Below are 11,138 nucleotides of genomic sequence, written 5' to 3' on the forward strand. Positions count from 1 at the left end.
CTCGAAGACGTAGTCTTGAGGTGGTTAGTCACTCAGCCTGGAGAAGAGCTCTGCTCCATTATCTGGAATAATGTGAAGTTGAAGTAACAGAATGGAGACATATACTGTCAGGTGAGGTGACTTGTATACTGTCAGGTGAGGTGACTTGTGTACTGTCAGGTGAGGTGACTTGTATACTGTCAGGTGAGGTGACATATACTGTCAGGTAAGGTGACATATACTGTCAGGCAAGGTGACATATACTGTCAGGTAAGGTGACATATACTGTCAGGTAAGGTGACATATACTGTCAGGTGAGGTGACTTATATATATTGTCAGGTGAAGCACTTACAAAATAATGCTATTTTAAAATTAAATTAACATTGTACACTTGAAATTATAAATTATCTCTGAACTCTGCCAAGCAGTTGAAGTATATATTGACTATCACCACAGTAGAAATATCGTAATATCCTATGGTCATAACTCGGAAAAGTTTGACAGGTCTATTAACATTAGACAGGTTGCTTGACAAGTCTGTCTGCATATGACGGGATCTTGCGAAATGAAGGCATAACGGGGAAAAGTTTGTACAGGAATTATCATCTTACCAGAGGAAACACAACACAACTCAGCGAGGAATTAAGACTAACACGCACCACGGCTACAAATCAATCGGCAATTTACATGCTATTGGCCCTCCTACCCGGGGCCTCGGCAAAGCCATAACGAGAATATTTCCACACTTAAGGCAGAAGCGCTGAAAAATATATACTCATTGAGCGTGTACGAGTAGGCATGACAATACAGCCATTGATCAAAGCACTGCTGCATTATCAGGGAGGTCCCACTATTGTGGCAAACAGGGACAAAGAATTACTAGTTCATACAATCCAAGACACGCCCACAAAATTGATAACATATCACACGAACTCAAAATATAATTCAATATGGTGCCTTTACTGTTTGCTTTGTTTATTAGTGGAACATTCTAATAGCTTATGTTGGCTTAAATCATACTTATGAGAACAACTTGGGGCCTGGGTAATTTCTGAACCAGCGAGTCGAAAATCAATGTCACTGCTGGTTATTGAGGGTTTGTGGCACGCGGCCAGTGCGTCCTCCATCCTGTTCTCGATCTTCGATTTTCCATATTTCATCACAGAAAAGATAATTTTACATGGGCGTCCAGACCTGGATTACCTCCTGAATACATAACTTCTCATTCCCTTAACCTTGATGAACCTGTGCTGGAGTAATGAAATCTCCCTGACGAAACGTTTCCACAGTATAGATACCCATGAAGTTAGTCATAGGATTTGCAACACAGTTCCAAGTGCTCATATACCTTCTTTTTTTTAGTTTAACATCTTTAATATGCACCCCATACTCATCCTGTGGGTGGTAGTCAAGAGATTACAGAGGTACAAAGTAGGTCCAGAGACTGGACCTCAAAGTTCTGATAGTTAAACAGACGGGTATACAGCATCATCACTCTTATCGGGAGTGCTCACCTACTGGGTAAGTCAGTTTATTCAGGTATACACAAATACAGTTACACAGATTATCATACATAGCAGCATATGTGCAGAGAACCTAGGAAAACCCAAAAAAGTCAGACAAAGTGACTTATTTCCATTGGGGTCGGCATTCTCCCTGATGGCGAGGTAACTAGAAATGTGACCTAGGCACCGTGGTGCCAAAATATAGCCATTATCTCCTCATCAGTCACCAAGACTTCAGCTTAAGAAGAGATCAGCTAGGATTATCAAAACCAACGCAGGTGTGCATGTCATTCCAGGTGAACTTTCTGAACGGTATGTTCGCCCTAGGCCTGGACAACCTTAATGTCAACACTGTATCTATAGTGTGTCGTGTTTGCTGTATAGATATGTCGCAGTCCCGCAGGCTTACGAACACAATTTGCAGTAGATGTTGCTGCAGGATCTCTGTATACTTCCAGGCTCTGTGTTAGCAGTCACTCAAGTTCCTGCTTTACCTTCCTGTCCAGACGTTCATTGGCTCTGACTAACACTGTTATGTGTTTCACAGAGCGTTCAACAGGTTTACCACGGAGCCTGTGATCCATTTCTCTAGCTTTATGTAAAGCTTAATAAACGTTATGAGATAGTGTGGTGGCACTGGAGTGATACAGTAGCACACTCTTGAAGGTAGCACTGGAGTGGTAGTATGGTAGCGCATTCTTCAAGGTAGCACTGGAGTGGTACAGTACCACACTCTTCAAGGTAACACTGGAGTGCTAGAGGTGGTCTGAGTGTTCCAAATTCTGAGAATATTCCTTTACACTTAAAGTGCTGGTGTGTTTCCGGATACTGGGGCGGGTGGGCGGGCTTGAGTGAATGGGGTGGGTGGCCCAGGTAGACTGGCACTGGTGGGCTGGCACTGTGGGTTCAGACAGGTGGGCTGGTCAGTAGTGACCCACACGTGAGGGAGTGAGGATGTGGAGGCTGCCGCTCCTGATCCTAACATTCACCACCTCCACCACACACACTCAGGATGATACAGGTACACACACTCTGGATGATACAGATACACACACTCAGGATGATATAGGTACACACACTCTGGATGATACAGATACACACACACAGGATGATGCAGGTACACACTCTGGATGATATAGCTACACACTGGATGATACAGATACACACACTCTGGATGATACAGATACACACACACAGGATGATGCAGGTACACACTCTGGATGATACAGCTACACACTGGATGATACAGATACACACACTCTGGATGATACAGCTACACACTGGATGATACAGCTACACACTGGATGATACAGCTACACACTGGATAATAATAATAATAATAATAATGATACAGATACACACAGGATGATGCAGGTACACACTCTGGATGATATAGCTACACACTGGATGATACAGATACACACACTCTGGATGATGCAGGTACACACTCTGGATGATATAGCTACACACTGGATGATACAGATACACACACTCTGGATGATACAGCTACACACTGGATGATACAGCTACACACTGGATAATAATAATAATAATAATGATACAGATACACACACACAGGATGATGCAGGTACACACACTCTGGATGATACAGCTACACACTGGATGATACAGCTACACACTGGATGATACAGCTACACACTGGATAATAATAATAATAATAATGATACAGATACACACACTTATAAATACAATTATGTATTCACAAACTTCTTTCATACCTTAATGGATAAAGAAGACTATAAAAATCCCTCTGGAAACTCGCCACTTCGCTCTACTGTAACCTACAGTTGTCATAGTCAATTTATAACGAAGACGACCAATTAGGCAGTGCACTGATGCATTAACTCAAATTGAAATCTACTCTTCCAAAAGTCTAAATACCAGTTTTAAAGAAGAAAAAGGCACAATACTGTGACTGGAACATTACACAAAAAGGCACAATACCGTGACTGGAACATTACACAAAAAGGCACAATACCGTGACTGCAACATTACACAAATAACCCTCACATAGGAGAGAGGAGCCTACCACAACGTTTCGGCTCGATTTGGACCATTTAATCAAAAATATCTGTAATCCACTTTTGAAAATTTAAAATACGAAAGGAGTGCAACTTTTTTTGAGTACCAATTTTGGTTCATTTAGTGACTTGTAAGAATATTCTGTTTTAATATCTTGCTTAAGGTCCTCTCTTCCCGAAATTATTTAATTAAGTTCCATTTTTTATGAAATAATAACACAGGAGTCGTCTATCTCGTAAAAGAAGAGAAGGACTAGGGGTGCTATGATAACAACGTAAAAAGTACTGAGAGAAGTTGATAGGATGGAAAAGGGCAGATTATTCGAGAGACGGGAAACAAGTTCACGAGGGCACAGTTGGAAGTTGGAAACAGGTGAGTCACAAGGATATTAGAAAGTGTTTCTTCAGTGTTAGAGTAGTCAGAAAGTGGATGACCTGGAGAGTGGAGTGAAAGAAGCTTGATCCGTATGTAGCTTTGAGAAGAGGTACGATAAGGCTCTCGAAGCCAGGGGTGAACCTAGTAGCGGCTAGGGGCTGAGATTCGACCCCTGCAACCACATATAGATAGGTACGTGAGTACACACACACACACACACACACACACACACACACACACACACACACACACACACACACACACATACACACACACACACCAACCAAGGTTCATGGACTGATTACATCATCTTTACTACACTGCTACTTGTGCTGACTCTGTATTTGACTGAAGAAACCTACTGTGTAAGCGAAACCTTTCAACAATAACTGTGCAACAGCTGGATGCTGTTGCACAGTTACTCGTCGAAAAATTGGTCTAACTCACCTTGTGTAAACCCCACTCAAATCCAGTCCCTCTCACCCATATATTTGTTCAACCTATTTTTAAAGCTACCTAAGGTTTTAGCTTCAATAACCCTACTAGGCAGTTTGTTCCACTCATGGACAACTCTATTTCAAAATCAGTACTTTCCTACATCCTTTCTAAACCTAAACTTATCCAATTTGAATCCATTATTTCGAGTTCTTTCCTGGATAGATATCCTCAGAACTTTACTTGTATCTCAGTTATTTATGTCTATCTTCCATTTATATAATTCAATCATGTCTTCCCTCATTCTACGTCTTACGTCCAAAGTGTCGTCTTGGAAGGACCAAAACGACGTCCAGGACGTACGAAACGTCATCTTGGACGGACAGAAACGTCATCTAGGATGAATCAAAATGTCGCTTTGTTCTCATTTCCAATTCTTGAATAAGTTGTGAATGATTTCAGTTACGGTACAGTGACAGTTATACTTTATTATATCCCAAATTATTGTACTCAATACTAGCCTAATTTTACCCAATTTTAACATATTTACTTTAATTTTAACATAATTAACCAGGGGCAACGAAGGAAGGCAGCAGGACGGACCCACCTATTGGAGGCGCTGGAGGAAGTGTTCGTGTACTCTTTCTGCAGCAGTCTGGTGTCCCCTCTGACAAGAGCCACGCCAGGCTTACCAGACCCTTCCCAACCCTCACCAGCTTCACCTTCTGTTACACCATCAGGATCAACAGGTTCAGGGAGGAGTCTACTCTCCTCTCCTACGCCGTATCTGACGACAAGGACAACGAAATCAGAGTAGGTCAGTCCACGGTGACTTGAGAAAACTATCCATTCTAATGTTGTAGTTAGTAGAAACAGTTCTCAAGCAATCCCTTATCTGACCAACCCTGCAGTTTGTCCAGATAATTTTGCAGCCCTTTTCCCCTCGTCTGTTTTTATTTTCGTTAGTTTTACATCAACAGCGAGTAAAGATAGATTCTGACTCAATTCCATCTGGTATGTCCTTCACAATTAGTTCAGTCTCTTTATTATGCACCCTGTATCCATTTTCTATGCGGTAGTCAAAAATTACAAAGGCACATAATGGGTCCAGGAACTGGGCCGCAAAGTTTGAGGGCAAATTCCTAGGTCTATACCTCAACAACAACCTAAATTTCAGCACCCATATCCAACACATAACAAAAAAAGTATCCAAAACGTTGGGGATCCTCTCCAAGATACGATATTACATGCCGCAAACTGCCCTTCTCGCTCTATATCATTCACTCATTTATCCATACCTCACCTATGCTATTTGTGCTTGGGGATCAACTGCAGCAACACATCTAAAGCCAATAATAACCCAACAAAAAGCCACAGTAAGAAAAATCACTAAATCCCATCCCTGGCAACCCCCCCCCACTCTTCATAGATCTAAACTTACTCCCTGTTCAGAACATCCACACTTACTTCTGTACAATCTACATATACAGGACCTTAAATTCCAATATTAACCTTGACCTAAAACGCTTTCTTGATAGTTGTGACAGGACCCACAGGCATAACACCAGACACAAACATCTCTATGACATTCCCCGTGTCCGACTAAACCTTTACAAAAACTCAATGTGTGTCAAAGGGCCTAAAATCTGGAACACCCTACCTGAAAACTCTAGAACTGCAGACACATTCATCACTTTCAAAACTACAGTTAGAAAACATCCTGGTGGTTCACACTTACACTCACTCACCCACTGACTATAAACACAGAAATACGAATCTTAATCTTAAAATAATGAACCCTAACTAGTCATAAGCTTGCCTATGATACTCCAATGTAGACACTTTGTATTGTGCTAAAACAAAAGCATTCACATTGCTAAACTTACAAACTATAATGTAGTCACTTATCCTTAATACCATAATCTGTAATAATTTAAAGTTTAGAATTAATCTAAGTCTGCCCGAAATGCCTAGCCATGCTAGGTGTTCTAGTGGCCCCCTCTGTAATTAGTATTTTAAAACATGTAAACCACACAATATCCAAAATCTGTAAACCCCGCATTGTAATCCTTATAGAGAATAAACTTGATTGATTGATTGATAGCTAAAGCAAGTTACAGTGGCTCACATAAACCAGAAACAACACTGGTGCTAATACTGATCCTTGTGGTACATCGCTTGTCACTCTTCATTCTAACGTCTCTTCCCAGGCAAACACTCTTTGCTTCCTTTATCTCAGGTACGCCTTAATCCACCGGAGTTACGTTCCCAGTAATAAATTATGTCCTAATAATTGATGCTGTATATCCTATACCTGTATATCCTATACCTGTATATCCTATACCTGGTGTTCGTGCCCGCCAGACCACCGCATGACTGGGTACAAGGTGGCACTGCACAGCACCTGGGGAGATTCAGTGGTGTCGACACCATTTAGACAGTGGGTACACTTCTGTTTCACCTACCAGCACGAGACAGGTGCCTGGCATGTCTACAGGGACGGTCTGTTGGGCCAGCAGGGTAAGCTACCCGTCGTGTCTGGTCCACTGCAACCTAACGGCTCCTTTGTTATAGGTGAGAGAATTATTATTATTATTATTATTATTATTATTATTATTATTATTATTATTATTATTATTATTATTATTATTGTTGTTGTTGTTGTTGTTGTTGTTGTTGTTGTTGTTGTTCGTAGATGTTTAACTGGAGTGTATGTATCAGGTTTTGAGTGTTGTGGATACGTTGGTTCACAGGTCAGGAACAGGACAGCTTCGGTGGAGGATTCCAGGAAGAACAAAGCTTCAGCGGAGAGATCACTCGTCTCAACTTCTGGTTCAGAGTCCTTAACAACACTACCATCACCAAGGTATTAATGTTCAGAGTTCTTAACAACACTACCATCACCAAGGTATTAATGTTCACAGTCCTTAACACTACCATCACCAAGGTATTAATGTTCATAGTCCTTAACACCACTACCATCACCAAGGTATTAATGTTCACAGTCCTTAACAACACTACCATCACCAAGGTATTAATGTTCACAGTCCTTAACACCACTACCATCACCAAGGTATTAATGTTCACAGTCCTTAACAACACTACCATCACCAAGGTATTAATGTTCATAGTCCTTAACACCACTACCATCACCAAGGTATTAATGTTCATAGTCCTTAACACCACTACCATCACCAAGGTATTAATGTTCAGAGTTATGAACACCACTACCATCACCAAGGTATTAATGTTCACAGTCCTTAACAACACTACCATCACCAAGGTATTAATGTTCACAGTCCTGAACACCACTACCATCACCAAGGTATTAATGTTCACAGTCCTTAACAACACTAATCACCAAGGTATTAATGTTGACAGTCCAGAACACCACTACCATCACCAAGGACCTTGACAACAGTACTACAACATCAGTCAGTACTTGTAACCTCGCATAAACCTGGTTGCTATAACACTGAATTATTATTTATTTCTCTTCTAATTTATAATGATTGATACACATTTGCCAAAATTGTGACCTACTTTTTCTTCAAGGTGTTTTCTGTGGCTAATTTGCGAACTTTATAATACAGAAGTAATTCATTGTATATCTAGAGTATACATAGAGAGGGTTTCGGGGGTCAACGTCCCCGCGGCCCGGTCTATGACTAGGCCTCATGGTGGATCAGGGTCTGATCAACCAGGCTCTTGTTACTGTTGGCCGCACGCAATCCGACGTACGAACCACAGCCCGGCTGGTCAGGTACCGACTTTAGGTGCCTGTCCAGTGCCTTCTTTAAGACAGTCAGGGGTCTATTGGTAATTTCCCTTATGTATGCTGGGAGGCAGTTGAACAGTCTTGGGCACTTATTGTGTTATCTCTTATCGTGCTGGTGGCGCCCCTGCTTTTCATTGGGGGAATGTTGCATCGTCTGCCGAGTCTTTTGCTTTCACAAGGAATGATTTTCGTGTGCAAGTTTGGTATTAATTCCTTTAGGATTTTCCAAGTGTGATGGTTCTCAATGGAAATAAGTCACTTTGACTTTTTTCGGGGTTATCTTGGGTAATTTTCACATATGTTAAGAAGCTATGTATGATAATTGTACTTATGTGGACCTGTACCTAAATAAACTTGCTGAACAATTTATCATTAATTTATCTCGGAGTTTTGAACAGCCATACCTGGCTTCTCCAGTGAGCATGTTGTTCCAGTGAGCATGTTGTTCCAGTGAGCATGGTGTTCCAGTGAGCATGTTCCAGTGAGCATGTTGTTACAGTGAGCATGTTGTTCCAGTGAGCATGTTGTTCCAGTGAGCATGTTGTTCCAGTGAGCATGGTGTTCCAGTGAACATGTTGTTCCAGTGAGCATGTTGTTCCAGTGAGCATGGTGTTCCAGTGAGCATGTTGTTCCAGTGAATATGTTGTTCCAGTGAGTATGTTGTTCCAGTGAGTATGTTGTTCCAGTGAGCATGTTGTTCCAGTGAGTATGTTGTTCCAGTGAGCATGTTGTTCCAGTGAGCATGTTGTTCCAGTGAGCATGGTGTTCCAGTGAGCATGTTGTTCCAGTGAGCATGTTGTTCCAGTGAGCATGTTGTTCCAGTGAGCATGTTGTTCCAGTGAGAATGTTCCAGTGAGTATGTTGTTCCAGTGAGCATGTTGTTCCAGTGAGTATGTTGTTCCAGTGAGCATGTTGTTCCAGTGAGCATGTTGTTCCAGTGAGTATGTTGTTCCAGTGAGCATGTTGTTCCAGTGAGTATGTTGTTCCAGTGAGCATGTTGTTCCAGTGAGTATGTTGTTCCAGTGAGTATGTTGTTCCAGTGAGCATGTTGTTCCAGTGAGCATGTTGTTCCAGTGAGCATGGTGTTCCAGTGAGCATGTTGTTCCAGTGAGCATGTTGTTCCAGTGAGCATGTTGTTCCAGTGAGCATGGTGTTCCAGTGAGCATGGTGTTCCCTGAGCATGTTGTTCCAGCGAGCATGTTGTTCCAGTGAGCATGTTGTTCCAGTGAGCATGTTGTTCGAGTGAGCATGTTGTTCCAGTGAGCATGTTGTTCCAGTGAGTATGTTGTTCCAGTGAGTATGTTGTTCCAGTGAGTATGTTGTTCCAGTGAGCATGGTGTTCCAGTGAGCATGTTGTTCCAGTGAGCATGTTGTTCCAGTGAGCATGTTGTTCCAGTGAGCATGATGTTCCAGTGAGCATGTTCCAGTGAGCATGTTGTTCCAGTGAGCATGGTGTTCCAGTGAGCATGTTGTTCCAGTGAGCATGTTGTTCCAGTGAGCATGTTCCAGTGAGCATGTTGTTCCAGTGAGCATGTTGTTCCAGTGAGCATGTTGTTCCAGTGAGCATGTTCCAGTGAGCATGGTGTTCCAGTGAGCATGGTGTTCCAGTGAGCATGTTGCTCCAGTGAGCATGTTGTTCCAGTGAGCATGTTGTTCCAGTGAGCATGTTGTTCCAGTGAGCATGTTGTTCCAGTGAGCATAGTGTTAGTCATTATGTAAGTCAAGTTTACCTGGAGTTTACCTGGAGAGAGTTCCGGGGGTCAACGCCCCCGCGGCCCGGTCTGTGACCAGGCCTCCTGGTGGATCAGAGCCTGATCAACCAGGCTGTTGCTGCTGGCTGCACGCAAACCAATGTACGAGCCACAGCCCGGCTGATCAGGAACTGACTTTAGGTGCTTGTCCAGTGCCAGCTTGAAGACTGTTGGTAATCCCCCTTATGTGTGCTGGGAGGCAGTTGAACAGTCTCGGGCCCCTGACACTTATTGTATGGTCTCTTAACGTGCTAGTGACACCCCTGCTTTTCATTGGGGGATGGTGCATCGTCTGCCAAGTCTTTTGCTTTCGTAGTGAGTGATTTTCGTGTGCAAGTTCGGTACTAGTCCCTCTAGGATTTTCCAGGTGTATATAATCATGTATCTCTCCCTCCTGCGTTCCAGGGAATACAGGTTTAGGAACCTCAAGCGCTCCCAATAATTGAGGTGTTTTATCTCCGTTATGCGCGCCGTGAAAGTTCTCTGTACATTTTCTAGGTCGGCAATTTCACCTGCCTTGAAAGGTGCTGTTAGTGTGCAGCAATATTCCAGCCTAGATAGAACAAGTGACCTGAAGAGTGTCATCATGGGCTTGGCCTCCCTAGTTTTGAAGGTTCTCATTATCCATCCTGTCATTTTTCTAGCAGATGCGATTGATACAATGTTATGGTCCTTGAAGGTGAGATCCTCCGACATGATCACTCCCAGGTCTTTGACGTTGGTGTTTCGCTCTATTTTGTGGCCAGAATTTGTTTTGTACTCTGATGAAGATTTAATTTCCTCATGTTTACCATATCTGAGTAATTGAAATTTCTCATCGTTGAACTTCATATTGTTTTCTGCAGCCCACTGAAAGATTTGGTTGATGTCCGCCTGGAGCTTTGCAGTGTCTGCAATGGAAGACACTGTCATGCAGATTCGGGTGTCATCTGCAAAGGAAGACACGGTGCTGTGGCTGACATCCTTGTCTATGTCGGATATGAGGATGAGGAACAAGATGGGAGCGAGTACTGTGCCTTGTGGAACAGAGCTTTTCACCGTAGCTGCCTCGGACTTTACTCTGTTGACGACTACTCTCTGTGTTCTGTTAGTGAGGAAATTATAGATCCATCGACCGACTTTTCCTGTTATTCCTTTAGCACGCATTTTGTGCGCTATTACGCCATGGTCACACTTGTCGAAGGCTTTTGCAAAGTCTGTATATATTACATCTGCATTCTTTTTGTCTTCTAGTGCATTTAGAACCTTGTCGTAGTGATCCAATAGTTGAG

Source organism: Cherax quadricarinatus, chromosome 43 (assembly GCF_038502225.1).
Source record: "Cherax quadricarinatus isolate ZL_2023a chromosome 43, ASM3850222v1, whole genome shotgun sequence".
Classification (NCBI taxonomy): Eukaryota; Metazoa; Arthropoda; class Malacostraca; order Decapoda; family Parastacidae; genus Cherax; species Cherax quadricarinatus.